Below are 27,552 nucleotides of genomic sequence, written 5' to 3'. Positions count from 1 at the left end.
GATTTTTACAGATATCGCAGCGCTGATATGTGATATGGCATTGTCATTCTGAAGGGAGAGCGCTACATCAGTGAAAGAACTCTTCAGATTTGATACTCGATTACAACACGCCGTTTCTCATGCACCGACATAGTTACATTAAATACCGACATGTTACAATCTACAATTCGAAGGCTACTAGTGGTAAAGACCTACGAACATGTAGACATGACGAATAAAGATGTAGAATGTTAATGTGTGTTTTATTTAAAAATCTTTAAGAGTTTTCACATAAGAAAGCCGGCATTACTTTTGATCACGCCTTCATAATTCAGAAGTTAATGTGTAGACAAACCGCCACACGTTGTGTACTATTTGCTTAGTTGGTACTAGTTCCACTCTGCCAACGACAGCGTCATCACAGACATTCGTCGCTTTACAGCAACGCTTACAACGAGGTCAGACCTACGCTCCACACCGTCGTCAAATACACGCTTTCTGTCTGACGATGATGCTGAACGTAGTTCTGAACTTTTGGCACGTTTCCATGAAGCGACGAATATTTGGTGATGCTCTCGTTGGCAGAAATTAGTAATAAATAGGCACGTAATACGTGTCCTTTGGCGGGTTCCCTTTACGTTAATTACTAACAGCCGCTGTGGGCCCTGCAGGTGATGCCTGCGTTCGATCGTTGGAAAGTCGCTACACAGTGATGTGAAATTTATTTAACATCTTCAATGGTCGCATTAGAAGGCACAGTGAGGTGCAGTCCGTAATATGAATTCTTTTTTTTTTTTCTGAGGCAGCAGATAACAACACTATATTTCATTGCGTTATTCAGCTAACGATTGAAGAATATCAACGGATGGCATGATAATCTCCTTCCAAATAAAAAATTGGTCTTGTTTGGCTTGTATGTCTCGATGAGCTAAATGCTGGATTTTCTGTTTTCATGTGAGAAGGCCTTCAATACTCGTATAATTAAACAATAAAAATATGAACATCAAAATAACACACATGAAATAAAATTGTCAGACGTGCGAAGTATTAGCACACTAATCGTCAACAGAGCAACTACCTGGCGTCTAACTTATTAATATTCAAGTCTCGGTTTTCTACAGTGTGAGTCACTAACTACTGCGACGTCGAATAACTCCAAAAGTATGATAGTTGCTGAAAAGTTTGTGGGACAAATAGTGCATGCGACAACGGGGGCATTAATATGACGTTGGTTTTTTGTTGCTAGGTGGGGTCGCGTCAGAGATATGAAGGGCAACTTTTTTTAAAATGGGGTGGTACAGTATGGTACTTATTTTCTTATAGCGGCTATCGAGACGAGTCCAGTGATGTCTAACGGTAAGGTCTTTGAAGGTCAACGAAGGTCACAACGGTGGCATGAACGTCCATTTACAGAAGGTGTTCGAAGTGTAGACCATTGGTATCAGTGCAGTGCTGCAATCTTCTTTCATGGATTGAGTGGTAGTCATTATCACATCGGCACATGTACATGCTCTGACAATCCTCTCTCGCGCATCTTCACGTTTAGTTGGAACGTCTTTATAAACAGTGTCTTTTACGAGTACCCACAAGAAACAATCCAGAGGTGCCAAATCTGGCGAACGAACCGGCCACGGCGGAGGTTCGAGTCCTTCTTCGGGCATGGGTTTGTGTGTGTTTGTCCTTAGGATAATTTAGGTTAAGTAGCGTGTAAGCTTAGGGACTGATGACCTCAGCAGTTTGGTCCCATAAGATTTCACACACATTTAAACATTTTTTGAACCAGCCCCAGCCACGACACATCTCTTCCGCGTCCAATCCAACGATTTGAGGACTGCCTCTGCAAAAAAATGTGCCGCCGGACACCGATGGTGTTGATACCACATTCTGTTCCTTGTTCCTAAAGGTATTTCTTCCAATAACAGACCTAATGTTTCTTGCAGAAATGTGGTGTACTTCCTCACACCATACATTCACCGATCATAGTGTTTGGTATGCAACTTGCCGCAGCCAACATGGATTCTGAGTTTCCCAATAGTGTATGTTATGCAAATTAACATGGCTCGTGAATGTAGCCTCGTCAGTAAATAAAATCAAATAAATGTGTCATCCCTCAGAACCTGAAGTTGAGCCTATCGGCACAATTAAATGCGACACATACAATCCAACCAGTTAATTCTCGGTGAAGACTAATATGTTGAGGATGATATTTATGGTGATGCAGAACACGAACAGCACTATTCTGGCTCACGCAAGATTCCCGTGCAATATGACGCGAACTAACACAAGGACCTCGAACCACAGTGACAAGGGTACCAACTTCCGTTTCCCTGTTAGTCACTTTTCTTTTCCGAATATGTTCCCGATGCGTTAAAAATCCAGTTGTTGTCAATGTATCATACACATATTTAAATGTACGACGTGGAGGGTGAGTACGTTGAGGATATCTTTCAGCGTATAGGTCTCTAGATCTCACTGAATTTCGTTGGCATTCTCCGTAAATGAGAAGCAAATCGACTTGTTCTTCGAAGGAATACATCATTCACATTCGCTTGATTCGACGATACTAGGCTTACGGTTCCTATTAGTATTGTATTGCGAAACCGACGAATGGGGTTTACATGTCAATGGCGCGTTAGATGGATACGCTGTATTCGGCGAAGATTTACTATTTGCAGATGGTTCAAATGGCTCTGAGCACCATGGGACTTATCATCTGTGGTCATCAGTCTCCTAGACTTAGAGCTACTTAAACCTAACTAACCTAAGGACATCACACACATCCATGCCCGAGGCAGGATTCGAACCTGCGACTGTAGCAGCAGGGCGGTTCCGAACTGAAGCGCCTAGAACCGCTCGGCCACAACGGCCGGCCACTATTCGCACGATATACGAGAGAGTATTGTCAGAGCATGTGCTTCGATAAGTGCCGATACGTTAGGGGGTACCACTCAGTCCATGATAAGAAGATTGCAGCACTGCATTGATACCAATGGTCATCACTTCGAACACCTTCCATGCCACCTTTGCGACCTTCGTTGACCTTCAAAGACCTTACTGTTACACATCATAGGATTCGTCTGGATAGTCGCTGTCAGAAAATAAGTACCAAATTATAGCATCCCATTTAAAAAAACAAACTTGACCTTCATATCTCTGACGCGTCCCACCTAGCAACAAAAAATCAGTGCCATATTATGGCCCCCGTTGTCCAATGCAAAATTTGTCCCACAAACGTTTCAGCTACTATCATACTTTCGGAGTTATTCTAGGTAGAAATAGTTAGTGACTCACCCTGTATAACTCGTTCATATCCGAAATACAGTTTTGTAAAGTAGCGTGTAGGACGAAGTGCGCCATAAGGTAACTGGTGCCTTGCTCCAGTTACTCCTTACTGAACTATTTTGTTTGAAACGGTAGGAAACTCTCCCTGTCAAAAGCAGGACTCCGCCGCAGGTAAATGCCTTTCATGACGAACAAAGTTACGAAGCGTCTTTACTAGAAACTCACTGAAGATAAGGACAACTAATACTGTTGCACACAAATAATGATATTACACGAAACCATTGTTATTAGAGATTAATCGAAACTAATTTAATAAAATACTAATACTTCTGACGAAAAGAACGTTCCATTCCACATTTATGAGTTGCACTACTTTTTAACAAGTCACTTCTTTCGAAAACATATACGAATCACTTCAGAAGATATAAATACAGCTCAGAAATCAAATTTTCAGTACAATAATTTGAAGTCTCCATTGTACATACTACACAGAAACTTGTCGAGCATGTTACATTTTGGCAAAATAAATTAGACTTCACATTTCCACGGAATCATCCGTCGTGACGTATTTGTGCGCGAAAGTTGTGCAACCTTTATATGTGTCCCTGCGTTGTGGAAAGTTTCATCAAAATCGATTAATACAGTGGCAGTAGACGAGCATTTAATACTTACTTAGTCTACAGCATCTCGGCATAGTTATGAAGTATCAACACTCTCCAAGCATAAGTACGGCGAGCTAACATTGCTTTGCAATTTTTTCTAGGCTGAATGCTTCGTCCTCATTATTAAGGAAGGTAACGATTACTATCAATCATCAATTCAAGTATACTCTTAATATGTCACTGACTTAATGCTCAGATTAAAAAAATCTGCCTCGGAGAAATTAGGCACTGACACGTTTCCTACACACCATTTACAATTAACGGCTGATCACGAATACTGGAAACATTGCCCATGACGGGCTCCTCTATAGCGAATAGACCTACAGCTCACTGCATGTCATTTGAAAATCATCCGACGTTCAGACTTATTTTACAACCAAACTAGACTGCTATTTCCGGACATGGGTAACTTATCAAAACTTCATGTACTAAGGCCACTCTACGTCTCATAGAAGCCTGTAATAGAGGTTGTGAAGTACGCTTTATCCGTCGGGTTCTCTGCGAAGCGTCAGGACAGTCAAAATATCTAACATCCAAGACGCAGGTTAACCACGTGAAGAGACGTCTTTATTCAATGAATGCTCAATGTAAATGACTGAAGACTTTAAGGAGTACAATGAATGGCAACTCCTTCTTCTTTTCTGTGATGTACGAAGGTCACTCCAAAAGAAATGCACACTATTTTTGTAAAAACACAGTTTTAATTCTCCGTGTGTGAAAGTTTTGCAGTGTGTAGATACATCCTACCCGCTTGTTTTCAAACTTAGTTCAACCTGTTCCCGTGAGTGGCGCCGTCACAGCATGTCTTCAAGATGGCTCCTACACTTGACGTTCGTCAGAAGCAACGTGCTGTCATAGAATTCCTGTGTTGTGAAAACGAGACAGTGGGAAACATCCACAAGAGGTTGAGAAAGGTGTATGGAAATGCTGCTGTCGATCACAGTTCAGTTAGTCGGTGGTCAAGCAGGTTACGTGATGAAAGCGGGCACGACAATACTGAGGATTGTCCTCGCAGCGGCAGGCCTCGTACTGCACACACTCCAGACAATGGGCAGAGAGCTAACGATTTGGTGACTGCTGACAGACGCATCACAGTGAACGAATTGTCACGCTACGTCGGGATAGGGGAAGCAAGTGTTTGCAGAATACTGAAGGTGTTGGTGTTAAAAAAGGTTTGTGCCAGGTGGGTTCCCAGGATGTTGACAGTGGCTCACAAAGAAACAAGAAGAACGGTATGTAGCGAACTTTTGGAACAGTACGAGAATGGTGGAGATGAATTTCTTGGAAGAATTGTGACAGGTGATGAAACATGGCTCCATCATTTTTCACCAGAGACGAAGAGGCAATCAATGGAGTGGCATCATGCAAATTCACCCAAGAAAAAAAATTCAGAACCACACCTTCTGTTGGAAAAGTTGTGGCTACGGTGTTTTTCGATTACGAAGGACTCTTGCTTGTGGACATCATGCCAAGTGGAACCACCATAAATTCTGATGCATATGTGACGACAGTGAAGAAACTTCAAGCTCAACTGAGTCGTGTTCGACCATATCGGCAAAAGCAGGATGTTTTGCTGTTGCACGACAATGCACGGCCACATGTCAGTCAAAAAACCATGGAAGCGATCACAAAACTCGGATGGACAACATTGAAACACCCGCCTTACAGTCCTCACCTGGCTGCATGTGACTACCGTCTCTTTGGGAAACTGAAAGACTCTCTTCGTGGAACAAGGTTTGAAGATGATGACTCCCTTGTGCACGCTGCCAAACAGTGGCTCCAACAGGTTGGTCCAGAATTTTACCGTGCAGGTATACAGGCGCTGGTTCCAAGATGGCGTTAGGCAGTTGAGAGCGATGGAAATTATGTGGAGAAATGAAAATATTGTTCCTAAAGAATGTATGTATGCACTGCAAAACTTACAGACATTTAGAATAAAAGATGGATTTAAAAAAGAATAGTGTGCATTTCTTTTGGAGTGACCCCTCGTAGTTACGTTTTCTGCAACTGAAAGAGGGTGGTTATTGTTGTACAGTATTGTTAGACAAATACCGCACTTACGCTGTGCCAAAGATAATACGCACAATAATTCATTCCCGAGAGAGCCTTGTGCTCGGCGTTACTCGGTTTGCATTCCCTACTCCGTGGCTATTAGGACAGAAAAGAAGAAATAGATTCTTCTTGACTTAGCGAACTAAGAAATTAATTTGAAAACCATTAAGTCGCAATATGGAGCTTTTAATAGTTTAGATTTTCGTCAACGACAGTATATCTTGACACAGATATTTACTTGAAGGATAAATACAGTGGATGAGAACCAAATATGGATTTCAGATCTTTTCTGTTATGTGGATGTTAAAGAGAACAGATAATTCATGGGGACGACTAACTGTTCGCTACGGTCGCAGGTTCGAATCCTGCCTCGGGCATGGATGTGTGTGATGTCCTTAGGTTAGTTAGGTTTAAGTAGTTCTAAGTTCTAGGGGACTCATGACCTCAGAGGTTAAGTCCCATAGTGCTCAGAGCCAATTTTTTTTTTTTTTTTTTTTTTACTAACTGTTGGGAAGTGTTTGAGTGACTAAGAACCTGCTCTGTAGTCCAATTTTACTGGCAATATAGCAGCTGCCGACAATCAATCAGTCAACAACAAAGTACATTACGCTCTATACGACTTGCTCCGGTCCGTGATTACCGAGTCTGTGCATTCAGTTGCCTTGGAAACATTCTGAAGATCACAGAAGTTTGTTTCAGGTGCAGAGAAGCACCGGATCTTCACTGCAGAAAGGTTTATGTAAAGCACAGACACTCTTATTAATTGTATTTTGCCAAGGGCTAATGAAATTTATTCCATTAATATATATTTTAGCCACACTTACAAAGTGATGATGATGGGGTCGCATACTCCGAGAAGCGTAGGGAACGATGTGGGAGACCCACACTGCCGACTAGGCAAGGTCCTAGCGGAGATGGTTTGCCATTGCCTTCCTCCCTTTTACAAAGAACCTGTTCCCAAATAGGGGAAGACGGGGCAAGATGGGGAAGCTAACTTTAAACCCTTACAAAAGGGACAAAAACAAACAAATTCAAGTAAGTTCGATTATCATTTGTTTATTTAACCATTGAATTACAATAGCATGCAAAGAAACCTGCAAACTTGTTACAATTAGTTAGAAATATCTCGATTTGAAACATAAACTACCAATTCCCCATCTTGCCCCATATGCGGGGTAAGATGGGGAACTAGCATGAATTCATCTCTAAAGCTTCAATAAGGAATGGAATAACGAAATCATGTGACGATAAGGTTACGAAACATGGTTCTGCGAATTGTAGAATCAGGCAGTACGTTTTATTTAGGTCTCTTGCATTCACATAGTACACAAGTGTGGATAGCCTCGTCATCATCACTTTCTGTCCCTGCACGAGTGTCGTGGGCACCCCGACGCTGAAACACAGATTTCTGTGGCACGTTGAACTGTCGAGCAGCCCTGAAAGAACCAATATGACCTTCCATAACAGCATTTACAGCGCCTTCCATTGACTCCAATGACCAATCTTGCCTAGACGTTTGTCGCCGATACTTGCGAACCATCTGAAATAAAACACGTGGAACGTAGTATTGAGTCAGATCATTCCTGGTAATCTATATTATACAGTGAATACCATATTTCCAATAGTCAGTCGTTAAAGCATGGCAAGAATACTGACTTTGCACGTTTTGTGTATTTTTATTCACCATATAGCCTAAGACATACTTTGTAATTAATTAGGAAAGTGTTGGAATAACGAATACCATTCTATTTACAACTGTATTCAACGTGTAATGTACGTGTTCAAAACCCGCAGCGAGGTAAACACATGAGACGATAAGAACGTAATGGTTGGACAAATAGTAGGGGCAAGCTCCCCATCTTGTCCCACCCCGTCTTGCCCCCTACCACTGTGTTAGGTTATGTTACGCCTACATGGACACTATGTAGTGAACATTGACTACTGACACAGCAGTTTACTGTTAATTAGGCGTACTATTCAGTGCTATATATACAGTCTGGACAAATGTCCACGAAACACATGTTTTAGGACCTCGAAAGGTGTAAAACATTGCAAATCAGTATAACAATTGTACGTACCTTGAAAAGCTCACAGAAACCGCCGCGAAACTATGGTTCAGCAATGTCAACACACTGGGACCTGTGTACTGATGATGTTGACGTAGCTATCCACAGATGGCAGCACTCTAACTGTAGCTTATAGCCCTTCCCCGTCTTACCCCGCCTCCCCGTCTTGCCCCGCCTTCCCCCATGTTCTATTAGTGCTGGTAGCCTTCAAAATAGGATGCATTTGAGTCTGCAAGGATCTGTAGACATTTTTTCACACCTTAAAACAGCTCAGAATGTCGTTTTCAGTGGGTGCGACAGAGTCCGTTCAGGTCTACCTTTCGTCAGAGTGCAAGACCAGATCTACAGTAAACTTCTAAAACAATGCCTCCCACTTGATATGGATTGAGTTTGTCACAGTGTAAGGACACAGTTCTTGCTTCGGGGCATGACAAACAGATGCCTGGTTATAATAGTAATCTATTTTCTTTCAAGTCCCGTCATATATGTAAACCGACTTCGCGTGCCTGATTTTCTAACGGTTATGCTACATACGATAATTCACCATATACTGTCACAACCAAATTTATGTTGTGTTAAACAAACTTTGCATTAAAAAAGTAAACCTGCCATCAACCCGAAGGTTGGTTTCAACACCACAGTACACCAGGCGTGGTCCATTCGAGATGATATGCCGTTGCTTTCCTCCGACCTTTGCACTGGTCTACTCACATAGTTATAGGGGGACCTACTGTTTAGTGCGAACTTCGAAACACGGTGCAACTTGGCGTTTTTCATATTGGCGCTGCTGCCCAGTCTCATTTTGTCCTTTGCCAGAATCTCGCCTGCAGTAGCAGTGCGTGTGTGTCGGTGTGGACGTAATGATGTCAGCTGCCATACCGCAGTAATTACGACATCCGCGACGACACTAGCTTGGGGAGAGCCTCGTAGGTCCTGATTTATTGGGGGAAAGTCGCACTGCCCCACGCGGACCAAGCTGTCCCAAGTCTCTTGTCTCCGTTTAATTTGAAGGCCGCAGATGGAAAGATAAAGGCGCTTGCGCCGCCTGCCGGGAGAGATATATTCTGGACAGGACAAGAGGCGGCGGCCGTGATGTATGTGGCCGGTGGCGACGCCGGCAACGTGGTCGAACACGGCCGACAAGTACTTGCGTAAACTCCTCGTCGTGGAGAACACTGAGGTCACAACCCTGAACAATCATTTGTATCACTGACTCAGCGCCAGAACACAGGCGCTTGTACCACACAAAGGGTACATGCGATTATGTGATGTGTTGTCTTAACGGATCTTATTAGCAGACCGGCTACAATGGGTGCTAAAAACTGGACGATCGCTATCTCTTGACATTGGATACACTCTGATTGGGAGGAATAAAGAACGATAGCAACCATTATTAAATATTTTGGAAAATCCGGGATTTAATTTTTTTACGCCACAGTAAATCAGCACTCGTTACAACAGCCGTAGCTATCACGCGATCTCGTTTATGACATAGCCGTGGTTTTTAAAACAGTGGACCGTTAGCGCTAATTAACGAGTAGAAGCAGACAGAGAACGAGACATTAAGCAGACCAGATAACAATTATGTCTTTTTCTCTTCGGCCGACTTACATAGACTAAAAGGTCCTTGTTAACCTTTTAACGATAGTAATCGGTCAGCAGGCGATTGCGTGCTTTTCCAGAAGATATACTTCCTTTGCTTGGAGAACAGTAATCACTTCACACACGCCACCCTAGAGATAATATTTCGACGCTCACTCGTTCCTGGGGACGAATTTTTGTGGTCCAAAGCTTCAAACTCCCTTGAAATATACCTCTAAGTTAATTGTAAAACAGAAAACTTACATACGGTAAAAATTTTTCCTTCTGCACAGGCTCAAGTAGCGAAAGATTAAATACGTCAAACCCGCACAACATCAGTCTCACATATCACAAGCAAATGATAGTGAAAATGATGTACACGAGAATTGAAAAATTAGTGAAATGCATACATATTAGTTAGACTAGACTGCTAAGTACTATGGAAAATATTCAGAATGAACCGAGAATGCAAGGTATTCCAGAGAAAAGTAAATAAATATGTCTGTGACGATACAATAAACTGTTCCGTTGTTGCAAACATCTCAAACATTACACAAGAAATAGAGTTGGGTACAGAAAAAATATGGGGTGACACAAAATGACACCGGAAAATACAGCTACTATAAAATTTACGTTTAACTGCAAAGCGCACTGCGGTTATGCTCTACATTATCACATAATAAAATGATCAAATGGCTCTGAGCACTATGGGACTTAACATCTGAGGTCATCAGTCCCCTAGAACTTGGAACTACTTACACCTAACTAACCTAAGGACATCACACACATCCATGCCCGAGGCAGGATTCGAACCTGCGACCGTAGCGGTCGCACAGTTCCAGACTGAAGCGCCTAGAACCGCTAGCCACACCAGCTGGCGATAAAATGATCCACGATGAGACGATTTCTATATTATAAATAATGGAAGAATGACAATAAGGAAAAAAATGAGAAGGAAGGCATTGTGAGAAGAGACTGACGACAGTTTAAGATAGCTGAGTATACGATAGAGATTAACCTAGAGTCAGGCTTTAGTAGCATTCAAGGAAATGTTTGCTAACGTATTTTGAGAAAGTAAAAATGGAGCTGTAGTGGAGAGACAAGTACGAAGTGCTGAGTTTTCAATATGTTGAACAAATACAACGTGGGCATAAAAATATGTAGATGCGCTTTTCTTATTATAACCCTTCCTATTCTACTCAGTGTACATTATATGAATTTAAATGAACACCATAAAGTTACCTTGTAGGCAAGGGTCTGAAGGTCATCCATTTTTGTGTCAAAATACTACATTCTCGTCTGTAAACAACTCTTAGATTCTATCAATAAAGTTGACCTCTATCTGTGTGTTTAAGTAGTAACGAATTCTCGAAATATTTTTTATGCCCACATTGTATTTGTTTAACATATTGCAAACTCAGCACTTCGTACTTTTATTTCTACTACAGCTCCATTTTTACTTTTTCAAAATATGTTAGCAAACATTTCCTTGACTGCTACTAAAGCCTGACTCTAGGTTAATCTCTATCGTGTACTCCTTTATTTCATTTTCATCTTTCCGTAAATGTATTCAGATTCGTTACGTTCACAATGATATTTTGCCAGCTGTTTCTCTAAATAACGTTGTTTTATTATTCAGCTTGCTGTAACTGAACTTTCTGTAGCTGCGCGAACACATTTCGAATTTCCCTCTTGGTAATAACCCTATTCCGATTTCATTTCTAGAGTCCCTGCATCTCGAGAGTTGTAAATATGTTTAAACTGTTCGTGCTGGTTACGGCTTGTACTTTAAGCACTTAACTATCTAGTTCAAAAGTCAATATATCGTTGACGGATACCAGTTTCAAAGAATTTTATTTCGGATACTTGTTCTTATGTTCCTGTTTTACGTCCCACCTGTTGACACAACCTCAGCACAGTCAAATACAGGTTGTAATTCTGTGGATTCTCTTATCGTCAACTCATTGTCAAAGGAATTCAAAGGCTTTAACTAAAATATCAACCTTTACCAGCAACTCCTGTTGTTGTTGATTTCAGTCGAAAGAGTCGTCTGAAACAGCTTTCCACTCTGCTCCATCCAGTGCAAGTCTCTTCATCTCCGAATAACAATTGAAACCTACATCCCTTTGAACCTGCTTACTGTTTTCGTCCCTTGGTCTCCCTCAAAAATTTTTTGTCCTCCCCTGCCCGCTCCCCCACACGTACACACTTCCCTCCAACAGAAAATTGATGATCCCTTGATGTCTAAGATTGTGCACTGTCAACTGAAACCTTCTTCTATTCATGTTATGACATAAATTGCTTTCTCCCCAATTCCGTTCAATACTTTCTCATCAGTTACACGACCTACCCAGCTAACGTTCAGCATTCTTCTATACCACCACATTTCAAACGCTTTTGTTCTCTTCTTTTCTGAAACGCTTAACTGTTCTCTTCTTTTCTGAAAAACGTACCGGCCACGTTTCACATCCATACAAGGCTGCAGTCCAGAAAAATACCTTCGTAAAAGACTTCCTAACACTTAAATTTATATTTGATGTTAACAAATTTCTCATATTCAGAAATTTTTTTCTTCCCATTGCCAGTCTACATCTTATATCCTTTCTACTTCCGCTATATTAAGTTACTTTACTGCCAAAATATCAAAACTCATCTGCTACATTTAGAGTCTCAATTTCTAAACCAATTCGCACTGCATCACATGATTTAATTCGACTACGCCCCATTACCCTTGTTTTGCTTTTACTCGTGTTCATCTCATATCCTCCTTTCAAGATACTATCCATTCCGTTCAACTGCTGTTCCAAGTCCTTAGCTGTCTCTGACAGAACTGAAATGCCATCAGCATTTATTTCTTCCCCCGAACTTTAATTCCTTTTCCAGATTTTTCTTTGGTTTCCTTTCCTGCTTGTTCAACAGACAGACTGAATACGAGTAGTATCGTGGATGGGCTACAGCCCTGTCTCACAGTTTTATCAACCATTGCTTCCCTTTCGCGTGTTTCAACTGTCGAAACTGCCGTCTGGTTTCTGTATATGTTGTGATAGCCTTTGCTTCTCTGTGTTTTATCCAAGCTGCCTCCAGAATTCCAAAGACTATATTCCGTTCAACACCGTCTACGGCACCTGGTTACACCTGAACAGTCCAGTACCTGATTTCGGAAGCTCCGCCTGACCATGATGTAATCCAGTTGATGTCTTCCGGTGTCTCCGGGTCTTTTTTCAAGTATTTCTCCTCCTCTTCCTGTGGTTCTTGAACACAGAATTCGTTGTTACCTTCTGAAATGTTCGTAGAATGAAACTCTGCTTCAGTTGCCAGTAATTTCTTAGAATAGAAGCTTTCTAAATGTGGTGCTACAGAAGAATGCTGAAGTTCACATAACTAATGAGGAGGTATTGAATAGAATTGGGGAGAAGAGGAGTTTGTGGCACAACTTGACTAGAAGAAGGGATCGGTTGGTAGGACATGTTTTGAGGCATCAAGGGATCACAAATTTAGCATTGGAGGGCAGCGTGGAGGGTAAAAATCGTAGAGGGAGACCAAGAGATGAATACACTAAGCAGATTCAGAAGGATGTAGGTTGCAGCAGTTACTGGGAGATGAAGAAGCTTGCACAGGATAGAGTAGCATGGAGAGCTGCATCAAACCAGTCTCAGGACTGAAGACCTCAACAACAACAACAACATTCTACCAACGGTTTATTCGGTATAAGGGGGTTGTTTTGTCTGGTTTCCTTGTTTTTAGCACTTGAAAATGGGAAAATGTTGTCCCGGAACATGTTGTGCCAATGATCGCACGATTGACAACAGGGCTGAATATCCTGAATATTACGTTTCCGCTCTTCATGCTGTCAAAATTGAACGTCAGGCATAACGTTTTAATCTACTAGTTCTTTACTATTAACTCTATTGACAACACTGCTTGCAGACATTATCCTCAGATGCCACTGAACGTACCTGCTAAATTATGTCATTGTACGACACACAGTTCAGGAGATATAATGTCATAAACATTTAGATGCGTGAAAAACTACCTTTTGCTTGAAACGACTGACAGTAAGACTTCAAAATGAGGCATGACGTTTTAATTCGTCACTTCTTTACTACCAACGCTATTGGTGACAATCTTTTCATACAGTATCTACATATAACACTGAATGTCCCTGCAAATTTATTTCATCGTGCGACTCATAATTCGGGAAACATGACTTCATAAACATTTAGAGGGGGGAGAAAACTAGCTTTTGCTTAAAATGGAGAGCAAATTACCCAATTTATATTCATCGAGTACTTCATAATGAGAGCACTTAGCGACTGTCAATAAACTTGCAGCACAATTTCAAACTTTTTTTAAATTCTCCTGGCTTACATGCTTAAAGGCATAACAATTAACTCATTTGTAAAGTAATCAGACTTTTGAAGCTATTTTATACATGGGAGTTCGATTCTTTAAGGGGGGTAGGACGTAAAACGGGCCGACTTGGAGCAGGAGATGCACCACAGGACATTTTAATTTCCACTGTCTATACTTTTACAAATGAATTCATAAAACTTTAACAGCATGACCAGGAAGGATTCAGGATTCATACTCATAGCAGTGGAAGCTCAAAAACGTAACAAAACACTTTTTTTGCGTGTGAAATTTAATCATTTTTTCACGTACTACTGGCTGCATTTGTTGCTATAGGTACACTTTTCTTCCTAAGTAAGACAGATTCTTCGATGACTTTTGCACAGCATACAAAGCACACTTATAGGTGTGTGAAACTCTAGAAGTTATTTAATTTATAAAAAATGAATGAACAGTTACATTTTAAGCTTCATGTTTAGAAAAAATTCAAGTTTTATAGTTCATTACCTCAATTTTTTCCACAGTTTTTTAATAGATTTGCAATATTCTAGAGTTTCATACACCTGTAACTACTGTTTGTATGCTATGAAAAATTCATCGAAGAATCTCTCTTACTTAGGAAGAAAAGTGTACCTATAGCAACAAATGCAGATAGTAATAAGTGAAAAAATGATTAAATTTCACATGTAAAAACAAAAGGTATTTTGCGATGAGTGTGAGTCTTCAATCCTTCCTGGTCATGATGACAAAGTTTTATGAATTTATTTGTAAAATTATAGACAGTAGAAATGAATATGTCCTGTGATGACTCTCCTGCTCCAAGTCGGCCCGTTTGACGTCCTACCCCCCCTTAAGGAATCGGGAGTTTAATGGTAGTCGATCACTGTAATCGGAAAAGTGGTTAGCAGCAGGACTACTTTCATTGACTGTATTTGTATGGCTCTCCATCATTGTGTCCACTCTCTAGAAAATCACATACTTTAAATTGTATCTTCATGAATTACTGATGTCATCAGAGAGACAAGTTTTATGCTTTACAGCTACTCGTAAGTGTTTCACCCTTATGACAGTGTGATTGTGGACGTACCAGTACTATACCGACGATGGTTACTTTGTTTTAATGTTTTGTGTAAATTCCACCTGCTTACAAAAATTGAATATTGCTTGGCTGTCTCACTAGTGCACGACATATGTTGAAATGTGTTCGATTCTGACAGTGACGTTAACTGCGGGTACAATCCATCTGAATACCTACTGTTACATTCTCCCTGAAGACCTTTGATGCAGACAGCTTATGCCGACATTCCCTGATGCAGTCCCTGAACTAATTTGCTTCTGGAATATTTTACGCACGGCTTTCTTTCACCGTTAAACTATGCTGTGGAGATATATTTCCTCGAGATGTTTAACTGCTGTGTTCTTTCAGCCGTTCCGAAGTATAAACGTAGTAGTGTTGAATAATTTTACACGGCCTGACCTGTCAGTCATTTCGACTGTTCTCCTGTAAATAATCGATAGGGTGCTGACCCTCTTGCGCACCATGAAGTGTCGTGGCGTCTCTGCCGGTACTCTTTCAGTGAGGATTCACGTGTTACAGGGGAGAGTTTTGCACCTTGAGGATAGTGTACCTGGGAACACATGATGTTTCTGGTCGGTGTCTGAAGTTAGCGACCGATTTTACAATCACGTGAAGGTATCTGCAATAGACGTAGCCGTAATAATCAGTTTCCGCCATTTTCTGCTGTTTTTTGTGGTTGTGAGACATCAGGTTGTGTTTTGTACAGCGTCGTAAAAATTTTTAATTCTGAATATTTAAGTGCGCCATATTATGTTAAAGCTATACAGTAGATTTTGTTAATTCTTCACTTACAGAATTTCATAATGAGAAAAATTCCAAGTATTTTTTAAACTAGTTGTATAATGCGTCAACGATTAAGCCATACTTCGTGGATGGTGGATCATCTTGTAAATTCAAACTGAAGAAGGTACTCTACGAGGTAAAATGTGAAGAATTTTACTTGTCCTGAAAAAGGAAGCTAGTGTTAGTTTTCAATAGCTTCTACTGCAAAATGTATTTAATTTGTAGCTGGCGTTTGATAATGCTTCTACTTAACTGGATTTCACGTATGTATTTGTTACAGTGTGGTAGAGTAACCATGGTCAGCTGTCTTGTCGCAGTGATAACGCCGGTACCCGTCAGATCACTGAAATTAAGCGCTACTGGGCTTCGCTAGCACTTGGATGGGGTGACCACCAGCGTCTACTGAGAACTGTTGGCAAGCGGCGTGAACCCAGCCCTTGTGAATCCAATTAAAGAGCTCCCTGTCTGAGGAGTACCGGCTGCGGTCACGAAAACTGATAGCGGCCGGCTCAGCGGTGTGCTGACCACATGCCACCCATGTCGGCATCGAGTGAGGTTTTTCAGTTGAGGATGACACGGCGGTCGGTCGGTACCGTTCGGCCTTCCGAAACCTGGTCGGACGGTGTTATTAAACACGGTGTTGGAAAGCTTTTCTTGATAGCAACACTTTTAAATTTGAACAGAATGTTTGTTTCAAGATGCATGACCACTTTGTACTTTAGAACATTTTTTTCACATTTTGAAAGATCTTACGTTTCAGGTACAATTTTTGTAATTTCAAAAAAAGACTGCAGCAAGTTAAAATTTAATCCAATGATTTTCTATTGGAATAATGAGACATATTAAACATTTGTTACTGCTATTGGCTAAGACGAAAGTGTGGAAAGTGTTCCAAAGTACAACACTGTCACCTGCGGCTATCTGTATCGTTGAGGCGAGCAAGCCTCCCCACAGCGACAAAGTCTTGGGGAACAGGGAACAGGGGGAGGAAACGTCTAGGAGAAAATGTGGGAGCTAGAGTGTTTTAATAATAAAAACTGTTTCAGTTTTAAGATATCTTCTACCCTCCCTTAGCGTTGTAATGGAAACAACCACTATTGACAGTTCGGCAGTTCTCATTATAAACTCACAAATTCCAAACTTTGCTAATGTGCATAGCCTCATCTTCTGTAAGGAGATCTGCTTCGTTTATCTTGGAAGATACGCTCTACAACTCATCGTCCTATCGGCTGTATTCTTTCCGAGCGAGCACCGAGAAATCTAGACTAGTTGTTAAGCCAACGTACTGACTCACCTTTTTAGTTTAGGGGGGAAGGAGGGGGGAGGGCAAGGGCAGGGGGTCATATCTGAGTACGTTTCCCTAATCGCCGTGGTTTCGCTGGTCGCTACAAAATGGTTCAAATGGCTCTGAGCACTACGGGACTCAACTGCTGAGGTCATTAGTCCCCTAGAACGTAGAACTAGTTAAACCTAACTAACCTAAGGACATCACAAACATCCATGCCCGAGGCAGGATTCGAACCTGCGACCGTAGCGGTCTTGCGGTTCCAGACTGCAGCGCCTTTAACCGCACGGCCACTTCGGCCGGCTGGTCACTACAGACGAACACAGGGGCGATTACGTGAACAGGCCACTGCTGTTTCCTTTGCATCCTTCTTCGAATAAGCTACAGCTGCGCCAATAGTGATTTACATATGACCGAGGCCCCTGAATTGTAGCTTTCCTTCCTCTTGTTCACAAAATCATCCCTGGATTCTCGTAATCCACACATTACGCCAGTCGCACATCAGTGCTCCTGCGTGAGATTATCTTGTAGCACTTCTACGTACGAAATGATGACCCATTCCAGCGACTCAATGAATTCCTTTCTTAGCAGTTTTAGAGTTACATTCTTCTGCAGGATTCACTTCGATACGAACCCAGTAGCTGATGTGTGTATAGGCTACTGTGGATTTCAAGACATCCCACTCAACTGGATTACGGAAGAACAGAAATCTGTTTCTTATTTTGTCAAATTGCCTGCAGAAATGTTGAGGGTTTCTTTGTTCTCATGTATATTACCTTTAATTTTCAGCTAAAGCGCTGTCGGGCAGAACCAAACCCCATGTTCACAACTAGTTTCGCTGCTAATCCGTCAACGTAAGAAATAATGTCATTTGGAAAACTTTCACGGGATGTTCAATAGCAGATTTATTTCTAGGTTCCTGCGTTGTTGACGATTCTGTTTTTCTGAACAGTACTTCTGCAATCGGAACACACTATCAGCGCTTGGAATCTAGCTCTAGTATTAATGACGACAATTTGCAACAACACCTCGTAGTCTGATATGTCGAATGTTGTAGCCCGTCTCTGAAACAAACTAATGAAGAAAGCGTGTGTTCCAACAATTTGTACCATCAGTTTTTCCGTTGAGAAAGCACCGTTGTGGAAAGGTGGATCGTCTGAATAAAAATCACTATTTTTCTCCTTTCTCAACCATGGAATGTCTTGCGAATTTTTTTTTCTGTGATCTGAAAAATCTGACGCCGTAGATATGTCATAAAACGTGTATGTTTTACAATATTAGTAAAGTATGAGATAATTATGTGCAAGAAGTATGCAGTATATTTTGGGCGATCACCAACAAAATACTCGACGTCGTTTTCATCTCCAGAAAAAATTAGCGGGCCGTGTTTCCTGAGATGTCAAAGTGTTTCCTCTTATTGTTCAGCTCGAAAAGTGTGGAACAATACGTGGGGAGCAATTCCTTCACGTTTTCATCAGCGATTTGCGCTGAAACGTTTCTCACGAGGATTATCTCCAAAAGAAGTAAACACTGACCAGCTGTGAACGAATTTCACTGGCTATAAATCGTCCACAATAATGATCTGATAAAATAATTTATATGTATGAATGGAACACACAAGTCACATTTACCTTAAGGAGTCATAGAAACATTATCAATTTCGCAGATGAAGTTGGTTCGCGACTTAAGTTTTTGTCAAATTTGATCAAGTCAACAAAAATAGAATTTTCTCTGCGTCTTCTCCTTGTCGTAGATTAGATTAGATTACATTACATTACATAAGATTAGTACTTGTTCCATAGATCATGAATACGACAATTCGTAGTGATGTGGAACGTGTCAGGATAATAAAAGGTGTCTATACAAGATATTACATTACACAAAATATTACATGACACTTAATATTTTTAATTTATTTTTTTTGTGGGGGTTGGGGAAATTACCTACTTACTATATCCAACAATTTATCTAATGAGTAGGAGGAATTGCCATTAAGAAACTCTTTTAATTTCCTTTTAAATGCTATATGGCTATCTGTCAGAGTTTTGATGCTATTAGGTAAGTGACAAAAGACTTTCGTGACAGCATAATTTACCTCATTCTGAGCCAAAGTTGGATTTAACCTCGAATAGTGAAGATCATCCTTTCTCCTAGTGTTGTAGCCATGTACACTGCTATTACTTTTGAATTCGTTCAGATTGGTAATAACAAATTTCATAAGTGAATATATATATTGTGAGGCTACAGTGAAGATCTCCAGCTCTCTAAATAAGAGTCTGCAGGATGATCTTGGATGAGCTCCAGCAATTATTCTGATTACACGATTTCTTGCAATGAACACTCTTGTACTCAATGATGAGTTGCCCCAGAATATGATGCCATACGAAAGCACAGAATGAAAATAGGCATGGTAAGCTAATTTACTCAGATGCATATCGCCAAAATTTGCAGTGACCCTAATAGCATAAGTAGCTGAACTCAAACGTTTCAGCAGATCCTCAGTTTGTTTTTTCCAATTCAACCCTTCATCAATGCATGCAGCTAGAAATTTTGAATATTCTACCTTAGCTACCGATTTCTGATCGAAGTATATATTTATTACTTGTGTCATTCCATGTACTGTGTGGAACTGTATATACTGTGTTTTGTCAAAGTTTAATGAAAGCCCATTTGCAGAGAACCACTTAATGATTTTCTGAAAAACATCGTTTAAAATTTCACTAGTTAATTCTTGTCTGTTGGGTGTGATAGCTATACTTGTATCATCGGCAAAAGTACCAGCTTTGCATCTTCGTGAATGTAGAATGGCAAGTCATTAATATATATTAAGAACAGCAGAGGACCCAAGACCGAACCTTGCGGCAATCCATTCTTGATGGTTTCCCAGTTTGAGAAATCACCAGTTTTTTGCATGTTATGTAAACTGCTTATTTCAACTTTCTGCACTCTTCCAGTTAGGTATGATTTAAACCATTGGAGCACTGTCACGTTCATACCACAGTACTTGAGCTTATCTAGAAGTATTCCATGATTTGCACAATCAAAAGCCTTTGATAGATCACAAAAAATCCCAACGGGTGACTTCCGGTTAATCAGAGCATTTAATATTTCATTAGTCAAAGTATATACAGCATTTTCCGTTGAAACCCCCTGCTGGAAACCAAACTGACATTTTGTTAAAACTTTATTTTGACAAAGGTGTGAAGCTACTCTACAATACATTACTTTTTCAAAAATTTTGGGTAACGCAGTCAGAAGAGAGATTGGGCGGTAGTTGTTGACATCAGACGTATCCCTCTTTTTATGCAGTGGTTTAACAATTGCGTACTTCAATATATCTGGGAACATACCCTGCTTCAGAGAGCTATTACATACGTGGCTAAGAATGCTACTTATTTCCTGGGAACAAGCTTTTATTATGCTGCTGGAAATGCCATCAATTCCATGTGAGCTTTTATTCTTGAGAGAGTTTATTATCTTCCTAATTTCAGCAGGAGAGGTGGGCGGAATTTCAATTGTATCAAATGGTGTGGGTAAGGCCTCTTCGATTAACCGCCTTGCTTCTTTTAATGAACATTTCGATCCTATTTTCTCTAGAACATTTAAAAAAATGATTATTCAAAATGTTTTCGACTTCCAGCTTGTTGTTTATCAAGTTTCCATTCGCTTTGATGGTGATGCCATCATCCTGTACTCTTGGTTGGTCTGTCTCCCTTGTAATAATATTCCAAACTGTTTTGATTTTGTTATCAGAGGTATTAATCTCAGACATGATGCACATGCTTCTGGGCTTTTTAATAACCTTTCTTAATGTAGCACAGTAGTTTTTATAATATTTGGCTGTTTCTGGATCATTACTCTTTCTTGTTGTTAGATACAGTTCCCTTTTGTGGTTACAAGATATTTTTATTCCTTTAGTAAGCCAAGGTTTTTTTGCATGGTTTCTTATAATTAGATTTAACTACTTTCTTGGAGAAACAGTTTTCAAATTCCTTTACAAGTGTACCATGAAATAAGTTATATTTTAAATTAGCATCGGGTTCCTTGTACACCTCATCCCAGTCTAACTGCTGAAGATTTTCTCTGAAATTTCTAATAGGTGAGTCATTAATTGAACGCACAACTTTGGAGGGTAGTTTTGAATTACTGAATGGAGCTATGTCATATACTGTAACTAGCCGAACATCGTGATCAGAAAGCACATTCTCAACAGGACAAGAATTTATGTTTTTAAATCTGTCTTGGCCTATAAAAGTGTTATCTTTCAATGTGCTGCTGTCCTTTACTACCCGAGTAGGAAAATTAATGACAGATGTCAAATTGAAAGAACCGAGCAAGACTTCCAAGTCATTCTTCCTATTACACTCTTTCAGTGAATCAACACTGAAGTCCCCACAAATAATAATTTGCTTTCCCCTATCTGACAGGTAGCACAACAAGGTATCCAACTTTTCTAGGAAAAAATGAAAGTTCGCTGAAGGGGACCTACACACTGTTACAATTATAAAAGAGCCCTCCTTCAGTTTAAGTTGACAGGCACATGCTTCTATATGTTGCTCTAGAAAACCAAACACCAGCAGCATGCTTCCTGCACCACGTCAACAGTTGGAATCGAATGTTTCGTGAATCGTCTTGATACAAAACAATGATATAGCACAGTGCGTCACAGATTAAGTGTTTTTCCTTGTCTACTCTGTTCCAAATTTCGAGCTGAGCCCCACAGAATAAATCTGGATCGAACCAGCGTAGTGGGTAAAGGTACAGTCGCACAAAACTCCTAGACACCTGTTAGTCATACAGCAGTAATACTAAAACTAAATTCTCCATCCAGTTTGTCAAAAGTTTGAGGAAAACTGAAATGAGCCACTGTAATAGTAGCAGAGCAAGAGCCTAACGGTTTTGGTTCCATGGTTGCGGTTGAAAAATGAACTACAATGAATATTTTTTGAACATATAGTGTATATGATCCAGCATTAGAAACATTTGTAATGATTTACGTCGTATATCCAAAGGCAATGATTAAATCAAGTGCAAGAAGCCCTAGTAGTAATACAAAGCGAAAAATTTTATATTTCTTTGCGCAAAGAGGCAAAAGTGAAAGGATAACAAATTTGAACATACTCTTTCTTTTTTTTTTGTGGGTTCACGGTTTGCGTTAGTAAGGTATTAAGTAACAGTGGCGTATGCAAGCATGTAAGTACTGAAAATGGTCGTTTGTAAAAAGCAGACAGCGAGTTCGCATGTAACTTAGCTGGATTTTGCTGCATTTTCACTTTCTGTTTTTAGTCTTTCTTTCTCTTTCATTTGTAATAACTTAAACAGACATTTACACAAAACCTGAAAGACAGACTACAGTAAGAGGAGAGAAAAAGATAGTCATACCACCGCTCAGTTGAATGTCACGGTTATTGTAACCATCCTGAAAATAATGATTACATAATTAGATATTTAACGCAAAAATAATCATTACATAGTTAGACGTTTAACTCAAATCATATAGATTTATACAGTGGGTGGTAGACGACGGCATCTCTGCACATCAAAATTTATTTAGATTCGCTTAGGTCTTGCATAAAATGGTCTAGCCTACTTGGCCCAGTTGTTTGCTGTCTAATACTTACTTATTACGAATGTTTCATAAATAACAAAAATCGGCACATGGTTTCAGAACTAAAAGCCACTTTCACTTCTGAAACACTAATGCTTTGGTTCCAGAGAAATTAATAGCCACAAATCTGTCGTGGGTGGGAGATATACTTTCTCGCTTTACTGCAAATAGCGTTTCACTCGTAAACTCTTGCGCTTCCAGTCAGCTCTTTTTCGTGGAGCTGTTAATTACATGCCATAACTCTGGCGCAGACAGCACTTACGAGCAGACGTTGTCTGCACTTGAGTCCATGATTCAATGTGATGACAAGAGAGGTGAAAGAAGAGTAAAACTTCCGGGTCGTTTCTCGCACAGTAATCTGAAAACCTTCGAGTCACCATCGGAAATGGAACTTCCCAGCAGTCCATTAGTGTGTCTTTATTCTCTTCAGACAAGCTGTTAGGATAATTAATATCATTAAGACAAGTGCTGTAATTTCGTGAAATATACGTTGGAACATGCATATGTAGAGCACCTCTGCATTCACAGTAGCGCATAAAATAAAGTAGACACGTACTGCTGCTTTTATCGGAATCTGATGATCTTCCTGCACTTTTTTATTGACTTGGACTAGAATTTTTTACAAAAGTTGCTGGAAGGAAGACAGAAGGGAAGGAGGTTATTGGGGAAGGAACACAAGCTGCAATGTACTAGAATCCTTTTCAAAGGAACCATCTCGGAGTGGGCTTTAATCGATGTAGTGAAACTAAGACAAATCTATTTCTGGATAGACAGATAACTTAAAAAAACTTAAAAATCAGCTTACTATAAATATAAGTGATTCGTTTTCGCATACGTAAGATGGCTGCGTGGGAAAAAGGATTTAGAATATTCTGTTTCGGATGGTCAGGTCGTACATTAGAAACAAATATAAATACGTTATCTTTTGATATACTCTTACCGCTTAGCTTTACAAACTGAAACGAAAGAGTATCGGAGTCCAAAGTGTAGCACTGTCTTTTTCTGCCGTCCACTGTGAAATGGAATTGAAACTCAGGTGAGATGTACCTCGTCCATTGCAGCGACTGTGATTCTGAAATAAATGCAAATGTAAATTCGTCTCTGAAATCAGTAGCAGTTTGTTAGACATTGTTGATGGTTTGGTGCTGCCTTGTCTGTAAACAGATTAAACTGACCGTCACACGGCTGACGTCTTATCCTAATATTTGTAGATAATATGTGAAGAATTAAGCCGCGCGGGATTAGCCGAGCGGTCTCAGGCGCTGCAGTCATGGACTGTGCTGTTGGTCCCGGCAGAGGTTCGAGTCCTTCCTCGGGCATGGGTGTGTGTGTTTGTCCTTAGGATAATTTAGGTTAAGTAGTGTGTAAGCTTAGGGACTGATGACCTTAGCAGTTAAGTCTCATAAGATTTCACACACATTTGAACATTTTTAAGAATTAAAACTGTTTCGGATCTCTACTCAAGCCTAAGTAGAACTCCTGCTTTTCTCAGGCGTGCACTAACAATTCCACTACTTGTCAGTATATGTGTAATCTGGCAGGTACCCGCTAAAATACCAGAAATTATAAGCAGTCGTTATTCCGCGTCACTGATCACTAATAGCGGCAAAGCGTCAGTACTTATACTACAACTATTAAATTTATCTAAAATCTGTCTTTCCAGCTACTGAAAAGTGCGTATGTATGTTACCTTCTATTCATGTGAAACATCGTCAGGAGTTCTGAAAAATGTGCAAGTACACGGCACTTCTAGGTGTGAGCTGGAAACAGGCAAAAGTGCTGTGGGTAAAAATCACGCTTCAATATTTTTGTAACGAAGTGTTCTTAGATAAATAAAACAAATCAAAATTGTAAATGTTTCAATCCAGACGACGAATCAATAAATCATGGATGGTAAAAGCAAAAAGTATATTTTGGCAGTTGCAACGACAAATTTAAAATTACTGTAACACTTTAGCAAATGACATTATGTTTCAATTCCTGTGAAACAGATTAATAAATTAAAAGTTCTGAGAAACTTTGCGGATCAGTTGTCACTGATGATAGTTCTTGTCTCCTCCTATAAAAAATACCTACTCTGGCCCCACAAACCGTAGTCGGTTTTTTGACCTCGTGAGGTAGCCAGCCTCCTCCAGTATTCTGTCCTTGGCATATCCTTACTTTGCTCCAAGTATCTGAAGATTCTTGGCTACCTGGTCTCTCCATCTTATTTACGGTCCGCCTAAAGGTCTTCGCCATTCTTTGTCTTGATCCCTTCTCTTTTCTATACACTTTCCCGACCAATTTAAGCCTCCTTGTCTTCAATTCTACAACAATATCTGATTTAATATACACCTCCCTGAGTTCTCCATTTTTCTTCTTCGCCGTTCTCTTTCCTCATAAATTGGCCCAAATATCTTCCGCAGAATTTTATTTTCGAAAACCTGTATACACCTCTGTTCTCCACATTTCTGCCACATATAGCAAGAATGGCCTTATTATAGTTTTTTATGTCCCTATTTTAGTTCCTCTTTGTGAAATTTTGGCTGGTAGTAGTTTGTTGAGTGACTGTGGTGCTCTGGATGCTGCTTTTATTCTCGCTTCTCTTTCTTGTTTCTAATAATTCCTGTTATTTGCTCCGATCCACGCTGCTCCTTCTTCAAACACATGGTCATCAATCTGTATCGTTCCCACTCTTTTTGTGGTGTAATTTCTTGCTATCCTCATGAATTTTGTTCTCTCGTCATTTACCTCTAATCAGCTTCCTTGGCTTGTTACCATAGCTTTCTTGTAACTGCCAACGGCCTCACCACAGTGGTAACACCGGTTTCCGTCAGATTACCGAAGTTAAGCGCTGTCTGTCTGGGCTAGCACTTGGATGGGTGACCATCCGATCTGCCGAGCGCTGTTGGCAAGCGGGCTGCGCTCGGCCCTTGTGTGCCGAACTGAGGAGCTGCCTGATTGAGAAGTAGCGGCTCCGGTCTCGTATAATGACACAGCGGCCGGTCGGCAACGTGGGACATTAATGGCCTGTTCGGGCGGAGCTTTAGTTTTTTTCTCTTGTCAGAATTTTCAGGTCACATAGATTTTCAACGATTAATGATACGTATGTACACTACTGGCCATTAATTTTGCTACACCAAGAAGAAATGCAGATGATTAACAGGTATTCATTGGACAAATATATTATACTAGAACTGACATATGATTACATTTTCACGCGATTTGGGTGCTCAAATCGTGAGAAATCAGTACCCAGAACAACCATCTCTGGCAGTAATAACGGCGTTCATACGCCTGGACATTGAGTCAAACAGAGCTTGGATGGCGTGTACAGGTACAGCTGCCCATGCAGCTTCAACACGATACCACAGCTCATCAAGAGTAGTGACTGGCGTATTGTGACGAGCCAGTTGCTCGGCCACCATTTACCAGATGTTTTCAGTTGGTGAGAGATCTGGAGAATGTGCTGGCCAGGGCAGGAGTCGAACATTATCTGTATCCAGAAAGGCCCGTACAGGACCTCCAACATGCGGTCGAGCATTATCCTGCTGAAATGTAGGGTTTCGCAGGGAACGAATGAAGGGTAGAGCCACGGGTCGTAACACATCTGAAATGTAACGTCCACTGTTCAAAGTGTCGTCAATGCGAACAAGAGGTGACCGAGACTTGTAACCAATGGCACCCCATACCATGACGCCGGGTGATACGCCAGTATGGCGATGACGAATACACGCTTCCAATGTGCGTTCACCTAGATGTCGTCAAATACGGATGCGACCATCATGATGCTGTAAACAGAACCTGGATTCATCCGAAAAAATGACGGTTTGCCATTCGTGCAGCCAGGTTCGTCGGTGAATACACCATCGCAAGCGCTCCTATCTGTGATGCAGCGGTAAGGGTAACCGCAGCTATGGTCTCCGAGCTCATAGTCCATGCTCCTGCAAAATGTCGTCGAAATGTTCGTGCAGATGGTTGTTGTCTTGCAAACGTCCCCACTTGTTGACTCAAGGATCGAGAAGTGGCTGCACGATCCGTTACAGGCATGCGGATAAGATGCCTGTCATCTCGACTGCTAGTGATACGAGGCCGTTGGGATCCAGCACGGCGTTCCGTATTACCACCCCCCCCCCCCCACCCACCCCCTGAGCCCACCGACTCCATATTCTGCTAACAGTCATTGAATCTCGACCAACGCGAGCACTAATGTCACGATACGAAACCGAAATCGCGATAGGCCACAATCCGACCTTTATCAAAGTCGGCAACGTGATGGTAGGCATTTCTCCTCCTTACACGAGGCATCACAAAAACGTTTCACCAGGCAACGCCGGTCAACTGCTGTTTGTGTATGAGAAATCGGTTGGAAACTTTCCTCATGTCAGCACGTTGTACGTGTCGCCACCGGCGCCAACCTTGTGTGAATGCTCTGAAATGCTAATCATTTGCATATCACAGCATCCTCTTCCTCTCGGTTAAATTTCGCGTCTGTACCACGTCATCTTCTTGGTGTAGCAATTGTAATGGCCAGTAGTGTATATTATGTGAATATATAATTAATATATGCCTGAAAGCACAGACACTGTTTCGCCCAGATGGTCAACGCGTTCACATTCCTCAGTGCGGATGCACAAGTATGGTTGGTTGGTTTTTGGGAAGGAGACCAGACAGCGTGGTCATCGGTCTCATCGGAATAGGGAAGGATGGGGAAGGAAGTCAGCCGTGCCCTTTCAGAGGAACCATCCCGGCATTTGCCTGGAGTGATTTAGGGAAATCACGGAAAACCTAAATCAGGATGGCCGGACGCGGGATTGAACCGTCGTCCTTCCGAATGCAAGTCCAGT

The sequence above is a fragment of the Schistocerca piceifrons genome, chromosome 2 (assembly GCF_021461385.2).
Source record: "Schistocerca piceifrons isolate TAMUIC-IGC-003096 chromosome 2, iqSchPice1.1, whole genome shotgun sequence".
Lineage (NCBI taxonomy): Eukaryota > Metazoa > Arthropoda > Insecta > Orthoptera > Acrididae > Schistocerca > Schistocerca piceifrons.
This window is presented reverse-complemented; position numbering follows the sequence as displayed.